Source organism: Giraffa tippelskirchi, chromosome 3, assembly GCF_054371585.1.
Source record: "Giraffa tippelskirchi isolate mGirTip1 chromosome 3, T2T-mGirTip1v1.2.pri, whole genome shotgun sequence".
NCBI classification, from domain to species: domain Eukaryota; kingdom Metazoa; phylum Chordata; class Mammalia; order Artiodactyla; family Giraffidae; genus Giraffa; species Giraffa tippelskirchi.
The window spans coordinates 89,771,497-89,799,229 of record NC_137277.1 but is presented as its reverse complement, the minus strand read 5'-3'; the positions used below and the strand labels follow the sequence as shown (position 1 = coordinate 89,799,229).

Sequence of the window (27,733 nt, the reverse complement as noted above, 5' to 3'; positions counted from 1 at the left end):
TAGATGATTTCACTCACCCTTTAAACTTACTCACTCTTTCCTTTGTGGTCTCTGTTCTTCTGTTGAGCTCTCCAGTGAATTTTAAATTTCAGATTTTTTTTTATTACTATAATTTTCACTTGGTTATTTTTCTAATTTCTGTTTCTCTGCTGAGAACTTCTGTCTTTCATTTCATATCCTCATGGAAGATATTATATTATCTATTCTCTGGGTCATCTTATAGTTGGAATCTGGATGTATTTTCTCTTGCGATCTAGACATATTTTTCCAGCTCTTTTAATATGAATTGCTATTAGATTGTACCCTGGGCGCTGTGCATATTATGCTACAGTGTATATTCTGTGTATATTCTGGGTCCTATTGTATTCTCTTGAACAATGTCTTTTTAAAATTTGGTTTTGCAGTCAGTGAACCTGGCTAGATTCAGACTGAATTTCTTTGTCACCTTCCGAGGGTGGTGGTTCTAATCTCAGTTCAGTTTTCAGAGCCTTTGTTGGGATACTATGGGTCTGTCTCATGAATGCACAGCTCAAGGTGAGGCTGGGAACTGTGCCGGTTTGTGTATAGAATTTGGGAATTCCCTTCTCCATGTTCTTTTTCTCTATGATTTCCCTAATACTCTGGCCTTCAAGGGTTCTTTTCTAGGTTCCTCTGGCCCAAAAGACAGAGTTTCATTTGAAGATTTAGCTTTTCAGGCTGCTGCACTGACTGGTCTGTTGCTTTCTCTGGAACTCTGTGATGGTGTCCTGCTCCAGGACAAAGCAGGATGGTGTCCTGCTCCAATGTAAAAGAAAATAAAATAACCTGGGAAGTTCACCCCCTTTTTGGTCACTTCTCTCAGTTTTGGCTCTCCTCCACAATTCACCTTTTTCATTCACTTTTCAGAGTCCTCAGGTGGTTGCTGTTTATGTTGGACCCAGAGCTTTTGGTTTTAAAAAGTAAGAGGGAGAGGCTGCAATGTATTTACCGCAGCAGAGAGGAACTGGAGTGCCCTACTTTTCTTTGCTTCATGAAGGATCATGCACATCAAAGGGAAGAATATGTGATGATAGTAAACAGGACGTGTATGTATTTTCCAAAAGAGCTTGCAAAAAAGATCTATATTTTGCTAGTAAGTGACACTTTGGCATCAGGGTAACTTAAAGCAGTAATTAATTTCCTTCCTTTCACTGTTTTGTAAGATGCAGGCTGTATTAATACTTTGTGGAGGCAGGTGATGTATTAGAGAAAACTAAAGTCCAAAAGTTATTGGGAGGTACTGAAGCCAAGAATGCCTAGGAGGTGAGGAAGGAGGCTTCCAGTCCGTGGGCAGTTGCCAGTCATCCTGAGGTTAGAGTGTGTGACCTAACTCCAGCTAATTGTCACTATCTTCTTCTTTTCTCAGATTGCTGTGTGAAAGAAGGCAGGGTTAACATCACAGAGAAGAAGATTAGGAGAAAAGAATATTAGGTCAAAAGTATTTAAAATTGAGGTGTGATTCTGTCTTCCTTGAATTAGGACTTTGAGCTCACTTGGCTGTATTTCAGTAAGATAATCTTTTAGTGTATACTTTGAATTATCAATTTTACAGTGACAATATTGGCTTCTTTATATTTGACTTCAGAATGTGGCAAAAGCAACTGTCATAATTCTATCACTTATATGAGTATATTTCCTATATTCTGTTTCTTACTTAATATTTGGATTTTTTATCACAAAAGTGATAAAAGCTTACTGTAAATATTCCAATCAATAATAAAGCTTACAAAGTAAAAAGAGCGAAAATTAACCCTTAGGGTTTCAGTTTTAGGAATTTTCTAGTTCCTTGTATTGGGAGGGGGGATTTAGTTGAAATTATTCTATATTAAAGAACATTTGTTCTGACACTTAAGATACCTTTGTAGTCTAAGCATTGTCAGCTTTTTATACATTATTTGAAAATTCTTCCTAAGTCTAATTTTGTTTAATTTTTAAGAATTATGTATAGGAAACTATTAAAGGGTGTAAAGTAAATGTTAAAATTTCCTTTTATCCATCTTCTCTTGGTATGAGCCGTTAGTAACACTGTTCCTTTTTGTGTATTTCTAGAAGTGTTTCTGGAATATAAAAACACATGTATTAACCTATAAAGAGTTTTATACTGTGTTCACTTTTGCTCTTTTTTCTGAATATGTAAATATTATTAGAACATGACTATTTCTTCGTTTGTTTAAAACTCCTTGTAAACATAATTTTTAATGACTGAAGATCTTCTGTTCTCTTGAAATTGGGTGCTTTGATTGCACTTAATTTTCTTATTTTTAAAATGACAGAATAGTTTGGCTTTAAGTCAGCCTCAGCAGCCTCTCAGATGCACCTTATCTGAAACACCTGATCTATTCTCAACATTTAAATACCTTGTGAAAACACCTAGCCTGGCCCATGGAATGAAGTGATTAGATACATGTTTATTCTTTATCTCCTTAACTCTGTAACTCCTTAGCTACCAGGATAGAGCAGCCTCAGATTAACAATGATAGGAATTAATTTTTGGGTGAAAGCCACTAGCCAACATGCATTACAGTGTTACTGTGAGCAGAGTGCTTCATGTTAAATGACTCTTGTCAAAGCAATAAGATAAGAGTTCTGAATTTGACAAGACACCCAAGATAAATACTTAAACCTCTCATAGTGTCCCATGCAGAAGAGATTAAATTATTATACAACTGGCTGTCTGTATCCATGGATTCAAATAATCTCATATTGAGAACATCTGGGAAAAAATTCTGGAAAGTTCCAAAAAACAAATTTGCTGTGTGCCCAACAACTATTTTCATGCATTTCCATTGTATTTACAACTATTTATATAGCATTAACATTAGGTATTATAAGTTGTCTCAGTTCAGTTCAGTTCAATCGCTCAGTCGTGTCCGACTCTTTGTGACCCCATGAATTGCAGCACGCCAGGCGTCTCTGTCCATCACCAACTCCCGGAGTCTACCCAAACCCATGTCCATCGAGTTGGTGATGCCATCCAACCATCTCATCTTCTGTCGTCCCCTTCTCCTCCCGCCCCTAATCCTACCCAGCATTAGGGTCTTTTCCAATGAGTCAACTCTTCACATGAGGTGGCCAAAGTATTGGAGTTTCAGCTTCAACATCAGTCCTTCCAATGAAAACCCAGGATTGATCTCTTTTAGGATGGATTGATTGGATCTCCTTGCAGTCCAAGGGATTCTCAAGAGTTGTCTAGAGATGATTTAAAGTATACAAACGGTGGTTGTGCACAGGTAATAACAACCACTCTATTTATAACAGCCATTTTATATAAAGGACTTGGACTTCTGCAGATTTTGATATCTGTGGGGATCCTGGGCCCAGTCCCCTGAAGATACCAAGGGTCAACTCTGATGCAAAAGGGACACAATACGTGGACAGGATCTAGAGGAAAGTCAGGTATGTAGTTTGTTACCAACAACCAGGTTTGTGTTGGGACTGCTCAGAGTAGGGATGAATCCTGCCTGTGGTCTTCACCTCTCCTCTCTCAGCAGGAACTGCTTCATCTCTGCGATGAGACTATTATTCATTATTTTTCAGGGTTTTGTGAGGAATCAGTGTGAGCTCCAGGAATGTTTTCCTCTGTTCTTTTCCCCTCTGTGTTCTGATATCTTGTCACTTCTCCATTGTGGCACTCCAGTCTTTATAATTAAAATATTATATATTGTCTGCTCTCTACCAATCCCTCCTGGCTGGAAGGTCAGTCCCCAAGAGGGCAGAGACCTAGTAGATTCCTGCTGCTTAGCTTTGTGCCTTCTGTAGAGGGCGATAGCTAAGAGCCCAGTTCTAGACTCAGACCATCTTGGCTCCCACATTTGTTAGCTTTGTCCCTAGGCTAGTAGCTTAACCTCTCTGTGCCTGGATTTTCTCATCTGTGAAATGAGGAGAAAAATGGTGTTCCTCCCTTTGGGTTATTATGAGAATCAAGTAAGTTAATACTTAAATTAGGACACGTGTCTGACATGTCATAAATGCATACACATACATGTTAAACAAGATGTGCTGTGCTGTTCTTAGTGGCTCAGTCATGTCCGACTCTTTGCGACCCCACGGACAGCCTACTAGGCTCGTCTGTCCATGGGGATTCTCCAGGCAAGAATACTAGAGTGAGTTGCCATGCCCTCTTCCAGCGGATCCTCCCAACCCAGGGATTGAACCCAGGTCTCCCACATTGCTGGTGGATTCTTTACCATCTGAGCCACCAGAGAAGCCCAAGAATACTGGAGTAGGTAGCCTATTCCTTCTCCAGGGGATCTTCCCAACCCAGGAATCGAACTGGGGTCTCCTGCATCGCAGGAGGATTCTTTACCAGCTGAGCTACCAGGGAAGCCCCGTTAAACAAGATATAAAACAATTGCTCAATATTTGTTAAATGAATCAATATCTGTTAAATGAAAGAATATGTGGGTTTTTATCGGTCAGCTCTGGTGAGTTGGGTGGGAGATATGTTTGCAGATGTGTTCTCCTGGACTGTTGTTATCCTTGGCTTGAATTCAGTCACTTTTTTATGGCACACAAGGTAGCACATGGGATGAATGAACTCTCATGAATAAAATGTCCTCATTTGGAACAAATTATGCAAGAGACATTGCCTTATAGTCATTGTAGTCTGACTCTCAGATTTCTGAATTAGCCTCCCTAGTGGTTCAGTTGGTGAAGAATCTGCCTGCAGTGCAGGAGACCCGGGTTCAATCGCCCGGTCAGGAAGATCCACTAGAGAAGGAAATGGCAACCCACTCCAGTACTCTTGCCTGGAGAAATCCACAGGACAGGCTGTAGTCCATGGAATCGCAAAGAGTTGGACATGACTGTGTGACTACTTTCACTTTCAAAGCTAATAAAAATATTTCATTAATAGAGCAGTAAAAATGAACTGCTTTTACTCTCCTCTCCTGAAGCTATGTATGGAATGTTCACTCACAGTGTTTAATTTTAGGACGAAACAATAACAAATCACCTGGATTTTAGTGTTCAAGTTCTCAACAGGGGTCAGAAAAGCTAGTCAGAGTTGCAAAAATGCAATCTGTTTTTCTGCTATCAGACTGTACCTGTCCCATGAAATTAAAAGAAACATTTTTCTTTTTGAACTTGAAAGTATTGCATATAAGATGTTATTTGTATAGTACTTAGTTATATCATGGGACTTCCCTGGTAACTCAGCTAGTAAAGAATCCGCCTGCAATGCCAGAGACCCTGGTTACATCCCTGAGTTAGGAAGATCCCCTGGAGGAGGGCATGGCAAACCACTCCAGTATTCTCGCTGAAGAATCCCCATGGACAGAGGAGCCTGGTGGGCTACAGTCTGTGCGGTCGCAAAGAGTCGGACATGACTGAGTGACTAAGCACAGTGCAGTTATATCATATTTCTTATCTTATTAGTTTCCAGTAGCAGCCCTAAATTTTAGAGAAATCCAGCATGATCAGAAAACCTATATTGCAAGAGGAATTTTCTAGATTAGTTTGAGGTTTCCATTTAAATCCTTAAAACTTTATTTTCAGCTTCATGGCTACTAAGTGGAGTTTGGACCTAGCCTAATCTTTTTCTGACATTCCGTAGTCATCGTTATCAGCATTGATTAATATGCTTTAGAGAGTGAGGTTTTTAAACTACTAGGTTTTTTCTTACACTCAGAATCCTCAAACAAACACGTGTATGTGTGTATGTGTTTTGACCTTATTACTGCTACTTGTAGTTTTCCTATTGCCTCTCAGGCTGAGAGTTGCTAGTTCGTACCATCAAAACACCTGCTTCTGAAAGTCTTCTATCCAATCAGCCATCTCTAACCCAGAGTAGTTAAAGAAATCAGACCTGGATATTTCATAATTGTGTCTATTGTAGAAGTAAATCATAGGAATCAAAGTCTCGGAAAGGTGCATGGGTGGCCTGGGAAGGCTAACTCTCAATTGAGGCAGAGTACTTTTTTAGAGAAAAGTATGATAGATAGAGAAAAGGTCAGTTTTCATTCCAGTCACGAAGAAGGGCAATGCCAAAGAATGTTCAAACTACCCCACAATTGCGCTCATCTCACACACTAGCAAAGTAATGCTCAAAATTCTCCAAGTAAGGCTTCAAAAGTACATGAACAGAGAACCTCCAGGTGTTCAAGCTGGATTTAGAAAAGGCAGAGGTACCAGAGATCAAATTGCCAACATCTGTTGCATCACAGAATAAGCAAGAGACTTCCAGAACAACATCTACTCCTGCTTCATTGACTATGATAAAGCCTTTGACTGTGTGGATCACAACAAACTGTGGAAAATTCTTCAGGAGATGGAAATATCAGACCACCTTACCTGCCTCCTGAGAAATCTGCATGCAGGTCAAGAAGCAACAGTTGGAATCGGACATGGAACAATGAACTGGTTCAAAATTAGGGAAGGAGTATATGTCAAGGCAGTATATTGTCACCTTGCTCATTTAACTATATGCAGAGTACATCATGCGAAATGCTGGGCTGGATAAAGCACAAAGTGGAATCAAGATTGCTGGGAGAAATATCAATAACCTCAGATATGCAGATAACATCACCCTTATGGCAGAAAGTGAAGAGGAGCTAAAGAGCCTCTTGATGAAGGTAAAAAAGGAGAGTGAAAAGGCTGGCTTAAGTCTCAACATACAAAAAATGAAGATCATGGCATCTAGTCCCATCACTTCATGGCAGATAGATGGGGAAACAGTGGAGACAGTGACAGACTTTATCTTCTTGGGCTTCAGAATCACTGCAGATGGTGACTGCAGCCATGAAATTAAAAGACGCTTGCTCCTTGGAAGAAAAGCTATGACCAGCCTAGACAACATATTACAAAGCAGAGACATTACTTTGCCAACAAAGGTCTGTCTAGTCAAAGCTGTGGTTTTTCCAGTAGTCATGTATGCATGTGAGAGTTGGACTATAAAGAAAGCTGAGCATTGAAGAATTGATGCTTTTGAACTGTGGTGTCGGAGAAGACTCTTGAGAGTCCCTTGGACAGCAAGAAGATCAAACCAGTCAATCCTAAAGAAAATAGATTCTGAATATTCATTGGAGGGACTGATGCTGAGGCTGAAGCACCAATCACTTGGCCACCTTATATGAACTGACTCATTAGAAAAGACCCTGTTGCTGGGAAAGATTGAAGGCAGGAGAAGGGGACTACAGAGGATGAGATGCTTGGATGACATCACTGACTTGATGGCCATGAGTTTGAGCAAACTCCGGGAGTTGGTGATGGACAGGGAAGCCTGGTGTGCTGCAGTCCATGGGGTCACGAGTTGGACACAACTGAGCGACTGAACTGAACTGATGGTAGATAGAGAGGATATTCTAAGTATGAAGATGGTGATTGAGTTGTATGTTGAATTTTGTCTAGCCATAATAGAAGTCATTAACTTGGATTGAGCAATTAACAAATACTGACCATTCATGTGCCTTAAGGCAGTTCACCATGAACAGGTAAAACCTCAGGAACTGATAAGTACCATAAAAATAAATAAAGAAGGAAATAATGAAAGAACGAATGAAGGAAAGAAAGAACACAAGAGAGAAATACATACATACGAGGGATTGGGGATACCGCAGGTGAGCTTTTATGTAAGTGGTCAGGGAAGAACTCTCTAACACAGTGACCTTTGAGCAGAGACCTGAAGGCTGAGGGGAGGCAAAATAAGTACAATGACCCCAGGCAGTACCCAAATGACCCGATCCATGAAAAGGGTGGGGGTGGGTGAACCACCGGGCAAGCAGGAGGTGTGTGTGGTGGCAGGACTGACCATTTGGGGATCCCTGGGAGGTGATTGGTTCTGGCTCTGAATGACATGGATCTTTACTCGTCGTTGAGCAGTGGAGTGATGTGAGCTCACAGACTGGTTGCTGAAACGGAGCTTAGATGTGGGGAAAGCAGTTGGGAGGTCATGTGAAATCCAGAAATAATCAGAACTTAAGTGTGCTTGGGTAAGTGGGGAAGATCAGTTAGGGAGACCCTGAAGAATACAGATGGAAACTGCATCTGGTCTTAATGGAAGTTTCCTGGGGCCTCGCCTCTGCCCCTGGCCTACTTCCCATCCCAGGCTGCACCTGAGCACTTCACGGTGGGCTATTCCTCTAGTGGAATCTCCACATCCCCATTCCTTCTCTGGTGGAGGATACCTCAAAATCAAACCATTTAAATTTTACAGAGTTCAGATTTATAAGTATCACAATTCTGAAAATAATCATATTGCTAAAAGATTTGCCAGTGTTTGAAAGGGTAAAGCATCTGCTTGCAATGTGGGAGACCTGGGTTTGATCCCTGGGTCAGGAAGATCCCCTGGAGAAGGAAATGCCAACTCACTCCAGTATTCTTGCCTGGAAAATCCCATGGATGGAGAAGTCTGGTAGGCTACAGTCCATGGGGTTGGGAAGAGTTGGACATGACTGAGTGACTTCACTTTAGCATACTTTTAACTTTACTGTTTGAAACCCCTTTTTAAGGTTGCCAGTAACCTACTTGTTGAATGCATGTGTGCTCAGTCTTATCCAACTCATTGTGACCCCATGAACTCTAGCCCGTCAGGCTCCTCTGTCCATGTGATTCTCCAGGCAAGAATACTGGAGTGGGTTGCCATTTCCTCCTCCAGGGGATCTTCCTGACCCAGGGATTGAACCTGAGTCTCCTGTGTCTCTTGCATTGCAGCTGGCTTCTTTACCCACTGATCTGTTGGGAAGCCACTTGTCAAATGAACTGGCCTTCTTCCCTTTCTAATCCCTTGTCAGAACTCTTCTGGCTTCCATGATTCTGGAGCTTTTTATGTCATCTGATGCCATCTTCCTTCCTTTTTTTTCCTTTATGTGTCCACCAAAGCCACATCCTCCAGCCTTTCCTCTCCTTTTCATAAGTGTTCTCTTGGTGTATTCACTACATCTTTAGTTTAATCCATTCTTGGGCAGGGGTCACAGCTCCCCACCTCCCTCTCTGACAGGTCCACTCTGTGTTGCTTTACACTTTATTAACCTCACCTCCGCATCCCCAGCTCTCTTTGTTAGTGCTTCCATTCTTCTTGGCTCAAAATAGAGCCCATCCTGGCACATTTTTCTTCTTTTCTTCTTCAATCTGTTTTCAAATCTTGTAGACCTTTTTTTGAGAGCATCTTTCAGGTTTATACTTTCTTCTCTCAAAATAGATACCCAACAATCACACCCTTACCGTCTTCATCTTGGAGTCCAGCCACAGCCTATGTGGCTAATTTTGCTTCCAGTCTCCCTCTGCTCTAGTCCTCTTGGTATAACAGTGATAATTTATTCAACAAATATTTACTGACTGCTTATTGAATGCCAGCCACTGTAGTAGGCACCAGGTATATAATCAGTAGTCCTGCCTGCAGGAGCTTACATTCTAGAGTGAGGAGCAGACTGTGAACCAGAGTAGTAGAGAAATATGTATGCTTTGTAGTCTCGATGCTGAGAGGAGAGAAAAAGTCAGGGGAGATGGTGGGAGCAAGAGTGCCAGGTGGGGAAGAGGTTTACAGTTTGGAATAGGTGGTCAGGAAGGGTTCATAGAGATGAGTTGGAGGTACCATGGGTGAGCTTTTATATAAGTGGTCAGGGAAGAACTCTCTAATAATGTGACCTTTGAGCAGACCTGAAGACTGAGGGGAGCCAAAGTCAAGTACAATGACCCCAGGCAGTACCTGAATGACTTGATCCATGAAAAGGGTTGGGTTGAGTGAACGCATTGCCCAAATTAGCATGTGTGATTAGCATGCTAATTACATATGCTAATTACACTCCATTCAACAAGTGGGCCACTTGATTCGACATGTGAAATTCAGAAATAATCAGAATATAAGGGTGCTTGGGTAAGTGGGGAAGATCAGCTAGGGAGGCTAATAACATGGGCAGTATTATTGCTAATAACGTTGTGGCTGTTGTTCAGTCACTGTCATGTACAGCTCTTTGTGACCGCATGGACTGCAGCATGCCAGGCTTCCCTGTTCTCCACCATCTCCTGGAGCCTACCCAAATTCATGTCCATTGAGTTGGTGATGCCATCCAATCATCTCATCCTCTGTCATCCTCTTCTCCTCCTGCCTTCAATCTTTCCCAGCATCAGGGTCTTTTCCAATGAGGTGGCTCTTTGCATCAGGTGGCCAAAGTATTGGAGCTTCAGCCTCAGCATCAGTCCCTCCAATGAATATTCAGAATCGATTTTCTTTAGGATTGACTGGTTTGATCTCCTTGTAATCCAAGGGACTCTCAAGAGTCTTCTCTGATTAGCCCCCAACTAAAATAAATAAATTTATTAAAAAAAAAAAAGAGTCTTCTCTGATACCACAGTTCAAAAGCATCAGTTCTTCAATGCCCAGCTTTCTTTATAGTCCAACTCACATCCATACATGACTACTGGAAAAACCATAGCTTTGACTAGATGGACCTATGTAGACAAAGTATGTCTCTGCTTTTAATGTACTGTCTAGGCTGGTCATAGCTTTTCTTCCAAGGAGCAAGCGTCTTTTAATTTCTTGGCTACAGTCACCATCTGCAGTGATTTTGAAGCCCAAGAAGATAAAGTCTGTCACTGTCTCCATTGTTTCCCCATTTATTTGCCATGAAGTGATGGGACTGGAGGCCATGATCTTCATTTTGTGAAGGTTGAGCCAGCTTTTTCACTCTCTTCTTTCATCTTCATCAAAAGGATCTTTAGTTCCTCTTTGCTTTCTGCCATAAGGGTGGTGTCATCTGCATATCTGAGGTTATTGATATTTCTCCCAGCAATCTTGATTCCAGCTTGTGCTTTATCCAGTCTGGCATTTCAGATGATATGCTCTGCATATAGTTAAATAAGCAAGATGACAATATACAGCCTTGACATACACTCCTCCCCTAGTTTTGAACCAGTCGGTTGTTCCATGTCCGATTCCAACTGTTGCTTCTTGACCTGCATACAGATTTTTCAGGAGGCAGGTAAGGTGGTCTGGTATTCCCATCTCTTGAAGAATTTTCCACAGTTTGTTGTGATCCACACAATCAAAGGCTTTAGCGTAGTCAATGAAGCAGAAGTAGATGTTTTTCTGGAAGTCTCTTGCTTATTCTGTAATGCAATGGATGTCGGCAATTTGATCTCTGGTACCTCTGCCTTTTCTAAACCCAGCTTGAACATCTGGAAGTTCTTGGTTCAAATACAGTTGAAGCCTAGCTTGAAGGATTTTGAACATCACTTTGCTAGCATGTGAAATGAGTCAGTTGTGCGGTAGTTTGAACATTCTTTGGCATTGCTCTTCTTTGGGATTGGAATGAAAACTGACCTTTTCCTGTCCTGTGGCCACTGCTGAGTTTTCCAAATTTGCTGGCATATTGAGTGCAGCACTTTCACAGCATCATCTTTTAGGATTTGAAATAGCTCAGCTAGAATTCCATCACCTCTACTAGCTTTGTTCGTAGTGATGCTTCCTAAGGACCACTTGACTTTGCACTCCAGGATGTCTGGCTCTAGGTGAGTGATCACACCATTGTGGTTATTCAGGTCATTAAGATCTTTTTTTGTATAGTTGTTCTATGTATTCTTGCTACCTCTTCTTAATATCTTCTGCTTATGTTAGGTCCATAACAGATTTACCTGTTCATGTTGAACTGGCTTAAGGCACGGCAGTTGCCTTGGGCAACTTAGGGCACATAAAAGATCAGTATTTGTTAATTACTTAATCCAAGTTAATGACTCTACTATGACTAGACAAAATGCAACATAAAACTCAATCAAATTAATTTATTGATGTAAAGTATGTTTAGCATAAAAGTTAACCATTTTAACCATTTTTTGAGTGTATAATTCTATGGAGTTCCATATATATACGTTATCGTACAACAATCACCAGTCTTCAGCAGTTTTCCTCCATTTCAAGCTAAAACTCCCATTAAATGAAAACTCTCTTCTCCTCCCCCAAGAACCTGGAAACCAGCATTCTGCTCTCATCTATATAGCATTGACTGTTTTAGGAATCTCATAGAAGTGGAATCAAATCAAACAATATTTATCCTTTGGCATCTACTTAGCATATTTTCAGGGTTCATTAATGCTATAATGTGTGCCAGAATTTCATTTTTTAAGGCTAAATAATACTCCTGTTTGTGTGTATCACATTTTGTTTATTCATTTATGTGTTGATGGATATTTGGCTTGTTTCCACCTTTTGGCTCCTGTGATTGATGCTGCTCTGAACATGTGTATTCAAATATCTGTTCTAGACCCTGTTTTCAGTTCTTTGGAGAGTATGCCTAGATGTGGGATTGCTGGATCATATGATAATTTTATTTTTAGTTTTTTGAGCAACTGTCATATTATATTCCATGATGGCTGCACCATTTTACTTTCCCAAGATGGTAAACTGAAGGAAGATCAAGGAGGTGAGGGAGTGAGGCAGGAGGAATCTTGGGGAGAACCTCTCGGGTTGAGGTAAGACCACATACAGGCACCCTGAAGGGGGTGCATGGCTGCCATGTGTTAGGCTTGGTAAGAAGGCCACTGTAACTGAAAGTGAGGTAAGATGGAAGAAGTAGAGAATGAGTTCAGAGAGCAAACAGCTGTCTAAATCATATAGGGCCTTGTAGGCCACTGTAATGCACTGGTGAAGGAAATGGCAACCCACTCCAGTATTCTTGCATGGAGAATCCCAGGGACGGCGGAGCCTGGTGGGCTGCCGTCTATGGGGTCGCACAGAGTCGGACACGACTGAAGCGACTTAGCAGCAGCAGCAGCAGGCCACTGTAAGACTTTGATTTTACCTTCAGTGATATGAAGAGCCTTCAGAAGATTACATCATATTAATCTTTCTTAAATCATGCTGTCATCAGGTTAAAAAATCAGTAAGAGTTCCCAAATGCCAAGCATTCAGTCCCAATTTCCGTAGTTCCACCTGTCCAACTATCTGTCTCCGAGCATCCCATAAACTTGCACACTTGGACTTAACGCCTGTCTCCTACCAGTTCTACTTCTTTCTGCTTGTGTACAGCTCATGTGCTTCCTTCTGTGTGGAAATCCTTCTCTCTCTTCTCTTCTGGCTCCACCTCATCTCTGTTTCCACTCTGAGCTTTTCCTCGTCAGCTTACTGGTTGCCCTTGTCATCATGTGTCATTTAGCACAAAATTATTTTTGATTTATGTTTTCATCTCTCCAATTAGGTAAAAGGAGACTAGGTCAAGGATCATTTATTCTAGTGCTTTAGGTCTCCTGTAATAATAGGACAGTGGTGGGTAATTATTATTTTCATAGGTCAACCCTCCTCCCACCAGAAAGGGTAAGCTGGGTGGCCACATAGCACTTATACAATAAATGCTTGTGGATAGGTTGATCTGTGCATTTTGGTGAGTATGTTATGGTAGTTTATTTAGGTGATGAAATTAAGTAGATGCCAATATGTCTGATTCACTAGAGTGTCTAAATTAGCATTTTTTAAAGCTGAAATCTAAAGGACTATCTTTATATTTGCTGTACCTTTTTTTTTAAGTAGCTTACTATTGTGGAAACTGAAGCATGCTAATTAAGCACTTATCCAATTATTAGAGCTTCAGAGAAAAGCCATGGATTAAGAATTCATTTTAATTTTATGAGTTACTTAAAGAAATTAACAACAATTTGCAAAGTTTTAAAGCATTTAAGACAAGTACATTCACTTAAAAGTCTCACATCAAGCACTGCAGGAACTGAATTTTGCTCAGTTTGAGTTTTCTGCTAGCTTTTCAACCACACAGTCAGGACTAATTTTAGACCCTAAGTATAAGCTGGTATTTTGCATTATGTTTTATGGCCTGGAAATGATTCAGTAGGTTGTTATTATGAGCAACCCTATATGAACATTCTGCATTAATGTAATTATATAACAAGCATCTTACAGCCACCACCAAGATAAAAAATTGACATTTTGCCACTTTAGGACAGTGATCTTTTTTCATAAAGGAAATACAACATCTGGATAAAATTCACTTGGTCCTTTATCTCATTCCTGTCTTTCATCCTCCCATCATCCAGCATCATGAATTTAAGTGCCTCTCCTAGTCTATGTCTTATAGTTTTGCATAGTTAGGTATGTATTCATGAACTAAGAACAGTGTTTTATTAGTATTTAAAAATTGGCCTAAGTGTTATTATAGTTATCCACAAGGAAACAGAATAAATAGATTCTGTTTCAACCTCTTTATATATTATATATACACACACACACATACACAGATATATATATATATTTATATATATTTATATTTGTATTTACTGTAAGGAATTAGCTCATGTGATTGTGGAGGCAGCAAAGTCCCATGATCTGCAGTTGGCAAGCTGGAGATTGGGAGAGCTGATTCTGTAAATGCCAGTCTTGAGTTTGAGTCCAAAGAAAATTTATATAAGTGATATTGTCATCATTGTATAACCTGCTTTTCTGAGGCATCCTTTGATGTGTGTGTGTGTGTGTTTGTGTGTGTTCAGTCACTGAGTTGTGTCCAACTCTTTGTGACCGCATGGACTGTAGTCCACATGGCTCCACTGTCTGTGGAATTTGCTAGGCAAGAATGCTGAAGTGGTTTGCCATTTCCTTCTCCAGTCCTTTGACATGGATCTAAGTTATTTAACTGCTGTAAAGTGATTCTGTTCTCTGAATATAGTGTTTTATTTATCTATTTACATGCTGATAAACAAATGTTTTTGTATATCTCTTTGTGTAGTAAGGCTTCTCTATGAGGAATACCTCCTTTTGGTGATTTGATGTTATTTATGGAGTACCTCACACTATTTACAGAGTACTTGATGACTGAGTGGTGCACATCAGGGTGTAAGAGGCAGGGAGCTGCTGTCCTAGGCACAGAGGGATGCAGCAGGAGTGCAAGGTCCAGTTCCCTCCCTTGAAAAGATCTGAATTTAATCAGTAAGTCAGACTTGCTGGATCCATGGAATAGACTTTATAGGGACTCCAGAGTCATTTGCGGGGCTTCTGGTGGCTCAGATGGTAAAGAATATGTCTGCAATGCAGGAGACCTGGGTTTGATCCCTGGGTCAGGAAGATCTCCTGGAAAAGGGAATGGCAACTCACTCCAGTATTCTTGACTGGAGAATCCCATGGAAAGAGGAGCCTGGAGGGCTACAGTTCATTGAATCACTAAGAGTTGGACACAACTGAGTGCTTTTCTCAACAACAGCAAGGGTCATTTGCTCCCACGTTTGCTGCTTCTGATGCTATTAACCGATTGACTCTCTTTCAGACTCTTCAAAAGAGATCTGATTGGTAGGTTGAAAAGATAGTTACTTTCATAAGGAATAAAGCATTGTTCCATTTAAAGCTGAGGTGAGCCGATTGGCATGCTAATGTTCCCTAGTGGAAAGTGTTAGTGGCTGAAAAATTAGGCTCACTTTCATAATTGACATCCTTTTCTTCTGTTAAATATATGACCTAGATTATAATAATATGTATTTTCCCCAATGGCTTAATTTTTAAATAATTTCTTTTGAAATGATTTCAAATTTATAGAAAAGTTGCTAATTGGAACAAAGATCTCTAACCCCGTATTTCTCATCTATTAATGTTTTACTATACTTGCTTCATTGTGTTTGTACTGTGTGTGTGATCATTAGTCTTTTTTTTAATTTATTTTAGTTGGAGGCTAATTACTTTACAATATTGTGGTGGTTTTTGCCATACACTGACATGAATCAGCCATGAGATTACATGTGTTCCCCGTCCTGAACCCCTCTCCCACCTCCCTTCCCATCCCATCCCTCTGGGTCAGCCCAGTGCACCAGCCCTGAGCACTTGTCTCATGCATTGGACCTGGACTGGCGATCTGTTTCACATATGATAATATACATGTTTCAATGCTATTCTTTCAGATCATCTCACCCTCGCCTTCTCCCACAGAGTCCAAAAGACTGTTCTATACATCTCTGTCTCTTTTTCTGTCTCGCATATAGGGTTATCACTACCATCTTTCTAAATTCCATATATATGCATTAGTATACTGTATTGGTGTTTTTCTTTCTGGCTTACTCTACTCTGTATAATGGGCTCCAGTTTCATCCACTTCATTAGAACTGATTCAAATGTATTCTTTTTAATGGCTGTGTAATATTCCATTGTGTATATGTACCACAGCTTCCTTATTCATTCGTCTGATGATGGACATTTAGGTTGCTTCCATGTCCTGGCTATTATAAACAGTGCTGCTATGAACATTGGGATACATGTGTCTCTTTCAATTCTGGTTTCTTCAGTGTGTATGCCCAGCAGTGGGATTGCTGGGTCATATGGCAATTCTATTCCAAGTTTTTTAAGAAGTCTCCACACTGTTCTCCATAGTGGCTGTACTAGTTTGTATTCCCACCAACAGTGTAAGAGGGTTCCCTTTTCTCCACACCCTCTCCAGCATTTATTGCTTGTAGACTTTTGGATAGCAGCCATTCTGATGGGCGTGAGATGGTACCTCATTGTGGTTTTGATTTGCATTTCTCTGATAATGAGTGATGTTGAGCATCTTTTCATGTATTTATTAGCCATCTCTATGTCTTTGGAGAAACGTCTGTTTAGTTCTTTGGCCCACTTTTTGATTGGGTCATTTATTTTTCTGGAATTGAGCTGCAGGAGTTGCTTGTATATTTTTGAGATTAATTGTTTTTCTGATGCTTTGTTTGCTATTATTTTCTCCCATTCTGAAGGCTGTCTTTTCACCTTGCTTATAGTTTCCTTTGTTGTGCAAAAGCTTTTAAGTTTAACTAGGTCCCATTTATTTAGTTTTGCTTTTATTTCCAATATTCTGGGAGGTGGGTCATAGAGGATCCTGCTGTGATTTATGTCAAGAGAGTGTTTTGCCTATGTTTTCCTCTAGGAGTTTTATAGTTTCTGGTCTTATGTTTAGATCTTTAACCCATTTCGAGTTTATTTTTGTGTATGGTGTTAGAAAGTGTTCTAGTTTCATTTTTTACAAGTGGTTGACCAGTTTTCCCAGCACCCCTTGTTAAAGAGATTGTCTTTTCTCCCTTGTATATTCTTGCCTCCTTTGTCAAAGATAAGGTGTCCATAGGTGTGTGGATTTATCTCTGGGCTTTCTATTTTGTTCCATTGATCTATATTTCTGTCTTTGTGCCAGTACCATACTGTCTTGATGACTGTGGCTTTGTAGTAGAGCCTGAAGTCAGGCAGGTTGATTCCTCCAGTTCCATTCTTCTTTCTCAAGATTCCTTTGGCTATTCGAGGTTTTTTATATTTCCATACAAATTGTGAAATGATTTGTTCTAATTCTGTGAAAAATACCGTTGGTAGCTTGATAGGGATTGCATTGAATCTATAGATTGCTTTGGGTAGAATACTCATTTTCACTATATTAATTCTTCCAGTCCATGAACACGGTATATTTCTCCATCTATTTGTGTCCTCTTTGATTTCTTTCATCAGTGTTTTATAGTTTTCTATATATAAGTCTTTTGTTTCTTTAGGTAGATATATTCCTAAGTATTTTATTCTTTTCGTTGTAATGGTGAATGGTATTGTTTCCTTAATTTCTCTTTCTGTTTTATCCTTGTTAGTGTATAGGAATGCAAGGGATTTCTGTGTGTTAATTTTATATCCTGCAACTTTACTATATTCGTTGACTAGCTCTAGTAATTTTCTGGTAGAGTTTTTAGGGTTTTCTATGTAGAGGATCATGTCATCTGCAAACAGTGAGTTTTACTTCTTCTTTTCCAATCTGGATTCCTTTAATTTCTTTTTCCGCTCTGATTGCTTTGGCCAAAATTTCCAAAACTATGTTGAATAGTAGTGGTGAGAGTGGGCACCCTTTCCTTGTTCCTGACTTTAGGGGAAATGCTTTCAATTTTTCACCATTGAGGGTAATGTTTGCTGTGGATTTTTCATATATAGCTTTTATTATGTTGAGGTATGTTCCTTCTATTCCTGCTTTCTGGAGGGTTTTTATCATAAATGGATGTTGAATTTTGTCAAAGGCTTTTTCTTCATCTATTGAGATAATCATATGGTTTTTATCTTTCAATTTGTTAATGTGATGTATTATATTGATTAATTTGCAGATATTAAAGAATCCTTGCATTCCTGGGATAAAGCCCACTTGGTCATAATGTACGATCTTTTTAATATGTTGTTGGATTCTGTTTGCTAGAATTTTGTTAAGGATTTTTGCACCCATGTTCATCAGTGATATTGGCCTGTAGTTTACTTTTTTTGTGGCGTCTTTGTCTGGTTTTGGTATTAGGGATTAGTCTTTTTCTTAACCTTAGGAGAGCAAGCTGCTGACATGATGTTCCATTCCTTCTACACACTTAAGTGAGTATTTCCTCCAAACAGGGATGTTCTTCTACATAATCATTATACAACCCTCCAAATGGGGAAGCAAGCTTTGGTACAGACTACCTCAGTTCACAGTGTCAGCAGAATAAACTCAACAGTGGCTCTTTTTCCTGTCTGGTTCAAGATCTCATCCAGGAAGATGCCTTGCATTTAGTTCTCATGTCTCTTTAGATTCCTTCTATCTGGAACTTTTTCTCAGTCTTTCCCTATCTTTTGTATTCTTGATAGTGTTTAAGAGTAATAGCCAAGAATTCATCTTTTTAAATAATTTTTCAATGCTCCCTTCCCCCATCCTACCTATGTGGTTTTTATCTTTATTTGTAGTTAAATCAATAATCTGTGTTTATGCTATAATCAATATGTAAGTATTTTTCTATAAAACCAAGAACTACGATTACACTTTTTTCTTGTTCAGCTTTTTTCCTTGTTCCTATAGTTTGTGATTTTTAAATGCAGTATATTGTGTGCTTTTTCTATCATCAGCATGGCCAATCTTTTTTTTTTAATTTTTTTCTTTCTTTTTTTTCCACATTACATGACTTGTGGGATCTTAAGTTCCCTGGCTGGGGATCTTAAACCCAGGCCCTAGGCAGTGAGAGCTCAAGTCTTAACTGTTGGGCCCTGGGGGAATTCCCTGGCCAGCCTTTATTAAGGACTTAAAGTGCCAAGTAATTTCTATGTGTTTTATATGCTTTGGCTAATTTAATCCTCACAGCAACTTATAATATAGGAATTATTACAGGTGAGGAGACTAAGGAATATGGGTAAGATATGTAAATTGTTCAAGGTCATGCACATGCAATGTGGTGGAGCTGGGACTTGAACGTGAGCCACTGGCACATACAGGCTATGCTCTTAATCACTTTGCTGTTCTTTTTCTCCACCGATTCAGAGTACTAAATTTCTCAAAACTCCTTTATTTTTCCTGCCTCCCTTCATCCTTCTGTCTCAATCCAGACGAATTGATTTTCTAGGTCTGCTACACAGCTCTTTAGAGAGTTTTTTAGATCTTCATTGTTGAACCTTTGTTTTTCTCCTGGGTAGATCCATTCTTTCCTTGATATATAGCTTCCTCTTTCTTGGCTTACTTCTACATTTTGCTGGAGCACATCAGGAACTTCCTACAAATGGATGTTTAAAAAGTTAGTGCTCTGGATCCTCATGCTTCTTCCGTTTATTTGCTTCTCTTATCTATTGAGTAACTGTCATCTCCTATTAAACCTATAGTTTGGCTAATTAGAAGACTCTGGGCTGAAAATCTTTTTTCTTTGAAATTTTGAAGGCATTGTCCTGTTGTCTTTTTGCTACTAGTGTGGCTCACAGGAGATCTTCTGCCAGTCTGAATCTCTCTCCTTTGTATGTCTTATTGCTATTCTGAAGTCTCACAGTGTTGGACAAGAGTCAGTTTTGCTTTCCATCATCCTGAGCGTTAGTGGGCCCTATCAGTATGAGGGCTTAGAAACTTTTCCTCTGGGCAACTTATCCCATTATTTCTTTGAGAATATTTTCCTTTGATGCTCTTCATTCTTTTTTCTGGAAATAAAACTCTTTCTAGTTTGTTGGAGCTTTCCAAGTAATACTCAGTTTTTCTTTCATCTTTAAATTTTATTTTATTTTTATTGGAGTGTACGTTACCTACAGTAAAAGTCACTCCCTCTACTGTACAGTTTCATGTTTGACAAATGTATTCAATAGTGTTAACCAATATCCCAATCAAGATATAGACTCCACCATAGCCAAAAGGTGGAAACAACCCATGTGTTTCTTTTTTTTTAATTTATTTTTAATTGGAGAACAATTACAATATTGTGCTGATTTCTGCCATATATCAACATGAATCAGCCATAGGTATACATAAGTCTCCTCCCCCTTGAACCTTCCTCCCACCTCCCACTCCATCCCACCCCTCTAGGTTGTCACAGAGCAACTGATTTGAGCCCCCTGTATCCCATGTGTTTCTTAGTGGATGAATAGATAAACATATATGTTTATGGTATGTGATATGTATCATATGTGATATTACATACTTAATATGGTATATTTATCCATGTCTAAGGCTATGGTTTTTCCAGTAGTCATGTATGGATGTGAGAGTTGGACTGTGAAGAAAACTGAGTGCCGAAGAATTGAACCTTTGAACTGTGGTGTTGGAGAAGACTTTTGAGAGTCCCTTGGACTGCAAGAAGATCCAACCAGTCCATCCTAAAGGAGATCAGCCTTGGGTGTTCATTGGAAGGACTGATGTTGAAGCTAAAACTCTAATACTTTGGCCACCTCATGCGAAGAGTTGACTCATTTGAAAAGACCCTGATGCTGGGAAGGATTGGGGGTAAGAGGAGAAGGGGACGACAGAGGATGAGATGGTTGGATGGCATCACCGACTCGATGGACATGAGTTTGAGTAAACTCCAGGAGTTGGTGATGGACAGGGAGGCCTGGCGTGCTGCGATTCATGGAGTCGCAAAGAGTTGGACACGACTGAGCGACTGAACTGAACTGACTGATCTATCTATCTATATCATAACAATGGAATATTATTCAGCCTTAAAAAGGAAGGAAATTCTAATATATACTACAGCATGGATGAAACTAAAGGACACTTTGTGAAGTGAAATAACCTAGTCACAGAAGAACAAATGCTGTATGTCTATTTATATAAGATTATATAAGATACCTAGGGTAGTCAGAGTCATAGAGGTAGAAAGTAGAATGGTGGTTACCAGGGAGGAGGAGGAAATGGAGCATTATTGTTGAGTGAGTACAGTTTCAGTTTTGCAAGATGAAGAGTTCTGGAGATGGATGGTGGTGATGGTTGCTTAACAGTGTGAATAGACTTAATGCCATAGATCTGTATACTTAAAAATGGTTAAAATGGTAAAAAACAATTTTTGTGTGTTATTTTACCAAAATAAATTTTAAAAAGGTATAGAATAGTGTCAATCTCACCACCCACCTCCTCTCCCCCACTGCCCCGCCGCCCTGATTCTTTTTCTCTTTCATGTTTTTGAAATCACTTCCTCATTTTGGTGTGCATTCTGGAATATTTCTGAGACTTTTTTTTTTTCAAACCTATTGTTTCTTGTAAAATTTTGGCATTTATAGTCATATTTTAAATTTTAAAGTATTTTCACATTTTCTGATTGTTCTTTTTTCAAAGAACTTTGCTTATATATCATGAGTGCAATATATTCTTGAATTTCTGTGAAAATACTACTTAATTTTTTTTTATCTCTTAAATTTCCTCTGCTTCTTCTTGGAGGTGATTCTGTTATTGTTGGGTTATATTTTTCTCTCACTTTTATTTTTCAGTTTTTCCTCAAATGTTTAGTTCCTTTTAGTTGTCCCACGTATTTCAGATTGGCACAACACAAAGTTAATTGGCAGCTATGTATACAAGAATGAGGTCTATTGACTCTTTCAAAAATAAGCTTTATTTTAGAATACAGAAAAATTGCAAGGATAGTGCGGAGAGTTCCCATATATTCCACTGACTGTTTCTCTACTGTTAACTTTGGTGGTGGTGGTTTAGTCAGTAAGTCATGTCCGACTCTTCGTGACCCTTTGGACTGTAGCCAGCCAGGCTCCTCTGTCTATGGGATTTTCCAGGCAAGAATACTGGAGTGGGTTGCCATTTCCTTCTCCAGGGGATCTTCCTGACCCAGGGATCGAACCGAAGTCTCCTACATTGCAGGCAGTCTCCTGCATTGCAGACAGATTCTTTGCCAACTTAGTCATCAGGGAAGCCTACTGTTAATCTTACCGTGGTATAGTTGTTATAATTAATGAACTGACATTGATATATTGTTAGTAATTAAAGTCCATACTTTTTTCAGAACTCCTTAGCTTTTATCTAATGTCATTTTTCCTTCCCTGGATCCCATTCAAGATATTATATTGCATTTAGCTTTTATGTCTCCTTAGGCTCCTCTTGGCTGTGACTGTTTCTCAGATTTTTCTTGGTTTTGATATCCTTGACAGGTATGAGTAATGCATTCATCAGGTATTTTACAGAATGTCCCTCAATAGATTCTGATGTTCTTCTCATCATTAGATAATGGTTATGGGTTTGGGGGAGGGAGACCACAGAGGGAAGGTGAATGCTCAGCCTATTATATCAAGAGGTCACTCCTGTTGATGTTAACCTTGATCCCATTGGGCTTCCCTTATACCTCATAGCTCATCTCTCATAGCAATGCAGGAGACCCTGGTTCGATTCCTGGGTTGGGAAGATCCCCTGGAGAAGCGAAAGGCTACCCACTCCAGTATTCCAGCCTGGGGAATTCCATGGACTGTATAGTTCTTGGGATTGCAAAGAGTCGAAAATGAGTGACTTCCATTTTCACTTTCACTTTTTGATCCCATGGCTGATGTATAGTGTCTGCCAGGTATCCCTGCTGTGAAGTTAGTCCCCCTGTCCATACTGTACTCTGGAAAAAAGTCACTAAGCTTTGTTGTTGTTCAGTTGCTCAGTTGTGTCCGATTGTGACCCTATGAACTGCAGTATGCCAGGCTTTCCTGTCCTCTGCTATCTCCTAGAATTTGCTCATACTCATGTCCATTGAGTCGGTGATGCTATCCAACAATCTCATCCTCTGTCATCCTGTTATCCTCCTACCTTCAATCTTTCCCAGCATCAGGGTCTTTTCCAATGAGTTGGCTCTTCATATCAGGTGGTCAAAGTATTGGCGCTTCAGCTTCAGCATCAGTCCTTACAATGAATATTCAGGGTTGATTTCCTTTAGGATTGACTGGTTTGATCTTCTTGCTGTTCAAGGGACTTTTTGATGTCCTTGACAGTTATGAGTAGTGCATTTGTCGGGTATTGTGTAGACTATCCCTCAATTAGAATTATCCCTAAACTTAGCCCACCCATAAGGAAGGGGCAGAATCTATTGATATTTGAATCCCCAAATGCTATGATTTCTTCTAGGAGGATACAGTGCTTCATTTTTTTTTTTTCTGTCAGGAGATACCAAGTTTTGGCCATTTTCTGTGCAGTCTGCTTAGACAGTTGGATGGGAAAGGAACTTCTGTACTGTATATAGAGCTCCAGGTACTGCCCACATCTGTGCTCCTCAGAAAGAGCATCTATGAGGTTGACTAGCTCCTCCATCCCACAGATGTCTCCCTGGGGATGCTCCAGTCTGTGGTTTCCTTTGTTGCTTCTGAGTAGCTCTTTGAAATCTATCTTCTAGAAGTTTGTTGTTGAAAATTTCCATTTATAGATCCTCCTCCCCAATCCGATTTTTGTTGTTGCTGGTTCCATATGTTCCATTTTAATTCCCTTTCTATCATCTTTTTTACTTTTTAAAATTGTTATTGGAGTAAAGTTACTTTACAGTGTTGTTAGTTCCTGCTGTACAGCAACTTAAATCAGCTATATGTATACATATGTCCCTCTTTTTTGGATTTCCTTCTCATTTAGGTCACCACAGAGCATTAAGTAGAGTTCCCTGTGCTATACAGTAAGTTCTCATTGGGGTTATCTATTTTATAAATAATACCAGTAGTATATATATGTCAATCCCAACCTCCTAATTCATCTCACTTCCCCTTCCTCCCTTAGTACCTTTCTTATCATTTTTTTGGGCCATGCCACATGGCATGTGAGATCTCAGTTCCCTGACCAGGTATCAATCCCACATTGCCTGCAGTAGAAGCGTGGAGTCTTAACCACTGGACCATCAGGAAAGCCCCTTTCCTATCATTTTAATTATGGATAGCAGAAGACATGAAAGTAAGAGGTTAACCTACCATTTGGAATAGAAAGTCTTTTTTTAAAGTTGTGATTTTAAAACATGGGGTGGTATAAATACTACCATTCTTTGTTTAATATTTGTAATTTGTTCTAGGGATAATAAAATAAGAAAATATAACATTTTAATGACTTCCTGCCAGTGGTATAAAAATACCATCCTGATCTTCTAGATTGAAATGGGAGCAAAGGAGGTAGAAAGTTTTATGGAAATTGGAACTAGTCTGGTCTATGTTGTGCGTTCTAAATTGTCTGATAGGTTGTGTGTTGTCAGGAAAAAGAGAATTTTGGAGAGCTTCAGAAGGTGACAAATAAAGCTGAATGAAACAGCTGCATTGGGGAGGGTTTTCTAAGTCTGAATTAACATAGATAACAGGAAAGGAAAAAGAGAAGAATACAGTTAAATGATTACTGGTGGGATATGAAAATATCTACTGTTTAGTCTTATATGACCCATATAGAATAAGATCTTTTGTATTTTTAAAAACTATTTTGGATAATTTTAGATATGCTAGAAGTGTTCAGAAATAGCATGCCCTTCATATACCTTCTCCTGTGTTAACATTTTACATATTCCTAGTGCATTTGTCAAAACTAAGATATTAATGTTGCAGTAGTATTATTAATTAAGTTACAGACTATATTTGAAATTGACTATTGTTTCTACCAATGTTCTTTATCTAATCCAAGCTCCAATCTAGGATTACCACACTGCATGATTATTTTTAAGTCAGAAAAATTTTTATTTGAGCCACATGCTTGCCATGAGTAACATATAATGTACATATGTTTACATTCCTGAATTTTCTCTTTCAGATGTTCTTTTATGTAAATAAATAATTATTGCTCTTTGTTTGTGACTCACTGATTCTGAACATAAGCTTTGGGTGGGCATTCTCAAAATGAGTTTTATAACATTGGAGAGGAACCGTATTTTTAAAATTCCAATTAAAATTAAAAAAATTTTAACTTTTAAAAGAATATATTTTATTTATGGTGTGTGGGGTATATAAGGACACGTACATGGTGGTACTCTATCACTGTATTATGCTTCAGGGTGTTCTCATTTGTGAAAGGTAGGGCTCAGTAGCTAAATTAAGCTAGAGATGGAACACCCTATTTACAGCCTCCATGGGAGTCAGGGAATCTGAATTCTAGTTCCAGATCTGCCACTTATTGCTAGGCACTAATACATAAAACTGAGCACTGTGGAGACACCTCTGTACTGAAACTCACAGGTGGTGTAATCCCTGACTTAATTTTGTGTTTAAATCTCACCATAATGCCTGTGACCAGATAAATTTTTGTTGAACACTTCTGTAATGAGTGTTCTGGTTATCTATTGCTGTATAATGAATCACTTCGAAACCTAGTGGTTTAAAACAACAGTTTATCATTATTTCTCATGGTCCTGAGCATGATGGACTCAGCTGGGTGGTTCTTGGTTGGGGGCCTGCAGTAGCAGGAGTCAGTAAGAGGCCAAAACTGGAGAAGCTCCAAGGCTCCTTCATGTTACACATCTGATTCCTGGGCTGGGCAAGCTGGGGCAACTCCCCAAGCGGCCTCCAAATGGCTAGCCAGGGCATCCTCACAGCATGGGAGTCTCATGATAGCTAGGTTTCTCACCTGGTAGTTGGCTTCCTCCAGGGTACCTAATAGACAGTTGGTTAAGTCTTGGGGCCAGAAACTGGTACAGCATCTCTTCTGATGTATCCCATTGACCAAAGCAATGTTGGACCAAATATGTATACTTTTCTCTAGGAACTTTCTCTCCCTCCAGTTCAACCATCCTCTACCCCCTCTCTCTCAGATGACACACAAACGTCAAATGAGTGGCCTTGGTGTTACAGCTGATTCCTTAAATTATAGCACTGGGTATTCAAATACAGGTAAAGTATAGCCCTTGCCCTTAAACAGCTGAAGTCAAGTATGAAATAAAGTACATTAAAGTGGTATATATATGCTGTAATCAGTGAAGTGGGGTGCATGGGATGGGGGCAGTGTTTCTGGGCAGAAGGAATTAGGAAAAGTTTCAGAGAGAAGTGAAACTTTTAGCCAGTTTTCAAAGATAATTATAATAATAATAGTAAAAAAAAATAGTAGTATACAACATTTATTGAGCATTATGTGCCAACCCTGTTCTAAGAATTTTATGTATACTGACTCATTTAATGCTGATGGTGACTCTGTGAAGTGAGTATTATATTATCCTCACTTTAAGTAAAGGAAACCAAGGAGCTGAGAGGGTGTTGTTTCCTTAAGCTCATACGGCTAAGTGGCAGGGTTTCAAACCCATACATTCTACTCCAAGGAGGTAGCAGATAGAGATGCCAGGCTCTTGGGAAAAGGTTGCTGTATCAATACGAACAGCTGGGATGTGGCGTGAGGACCCCAGAAACTGTTTCTGGCTGCATGGTCTCCTAGCTTCCTCCCTAACAAACCTCTTTCCCTCCCAAGCATATTTAGAACAGCTTCCATTGCTTAAAATACTGTTTTAACGACTGTCTTCTCACCTCTCTTTCATGCTTTTTTTTCTCCGTAAGGTCCTGTGTTAGGCCTTTCTATTTTATGAGATATTTTGGAAGACTCTAGTTTATATTGATTAGTGTTTCACTCCCTCCCTTTTCCCTTCCTTCCTTCTATCAAACACATCATTATTGTGAGCCTACCGTGTCCTAGTTTGGGGCACTCTGAATGTAAGAAAGACAGAACGCACACTAGACCATCCAATCATTATACGAAAGAAGGCAAAAGTGCAGTTCTCTAAAATATATTATCAAGGAGCAACATGGGCTAGGAAGGTTCATGATCAAAAAATTTATGATCTTTATCACCCTGGAGCATTTGAAATTCACTTCCATTTAATCAATGATAAGCACATGTATTTGTGCATGTGTTCATCACATTTGCACACTGTGTACACACAGTCATGTGTGCTCATTACTACCTTAAAACTTTTTTTAAATTAATAGTAGAATGCTTAGTATTGAGGGGGTGTTAGTTATATGATGGAATACTATACAACAATGCAAATGGAATTTGTGTACACTGTATGAATTAATACCACAAAATTATGTAGTTTTCTTATGTTTTCTCACAAATCAATAGGAGGTTTCAGTGTACAGTGCTATACAGAGCATTCTGTGATTTCAGATACTGTAATCACTGAAGTCTAGAGAGTCAGCCCCACCTTCTGAACTTCCTAGCTGCCCTTTGTGGTAAGGGCTTCAGTTTTTGGCTAGATCACCATTCTCAAGACAGGACAAGAGGAAATCCCATGGCTGGGCCATCCAAGGGGTCAATGGCAGCAACCTGTATACCCAACTGGGATTACATTGGCAACGGTTTGTGATAAAGGTCTGCAGTGTGGGGCCAAAGTTAGACCAGAAGGCTGCTAGAGCCAATTGCTGGGGTCTGGTTATTTTTAGAGAAGGTATGTTCTGCTGCTGTAGGGATTCCCAAACTGAAAAAGGGCCAGCAGAGAGGGACTGCAGGAATCTGAGGCACTGGACTACTGGGTCAACAAGAGCAGGTGCCTGGTGAGGTACCCAGCTCACTTGGCTTGCTGTCTCTGGACCCGTCTGCATAGTCCTGGCAGTTGTTTCTGTTGCTGCCTCTGTTGGGCTGAGTAGATCACTGGAGGTACTTGCATCTCTGCTCTTTGGACTCACCTA

The 27,733-nt window shown here is 39.6% G+C and overlaps 1 protein-coding gene and 1 long non-coding RNA gene across 4 annotated transcripts in view; both read left to right on the top strand.

The window, feature by feature from the left end:
* Nucleotides 1-27,733, top strand: part of CERS6 (ceramide synthase 6) — a 342,789-nt gene that overhangs the window by 35,658 nt on the left and 279,398 nt on the right. The window lies entirely within an intron of this gene.
* On the top strand, nucleotides 550-7,490 carry LOC145542875 (uncharacterized). Its single transcript, XR_014080204.1, has 2 exons — nucleotides 550-2,852; nucleotides 7,218-7,490. It is a non-coding gene; the product is annotated as an uncharacterized LOC145542875 (long non-coding RNA).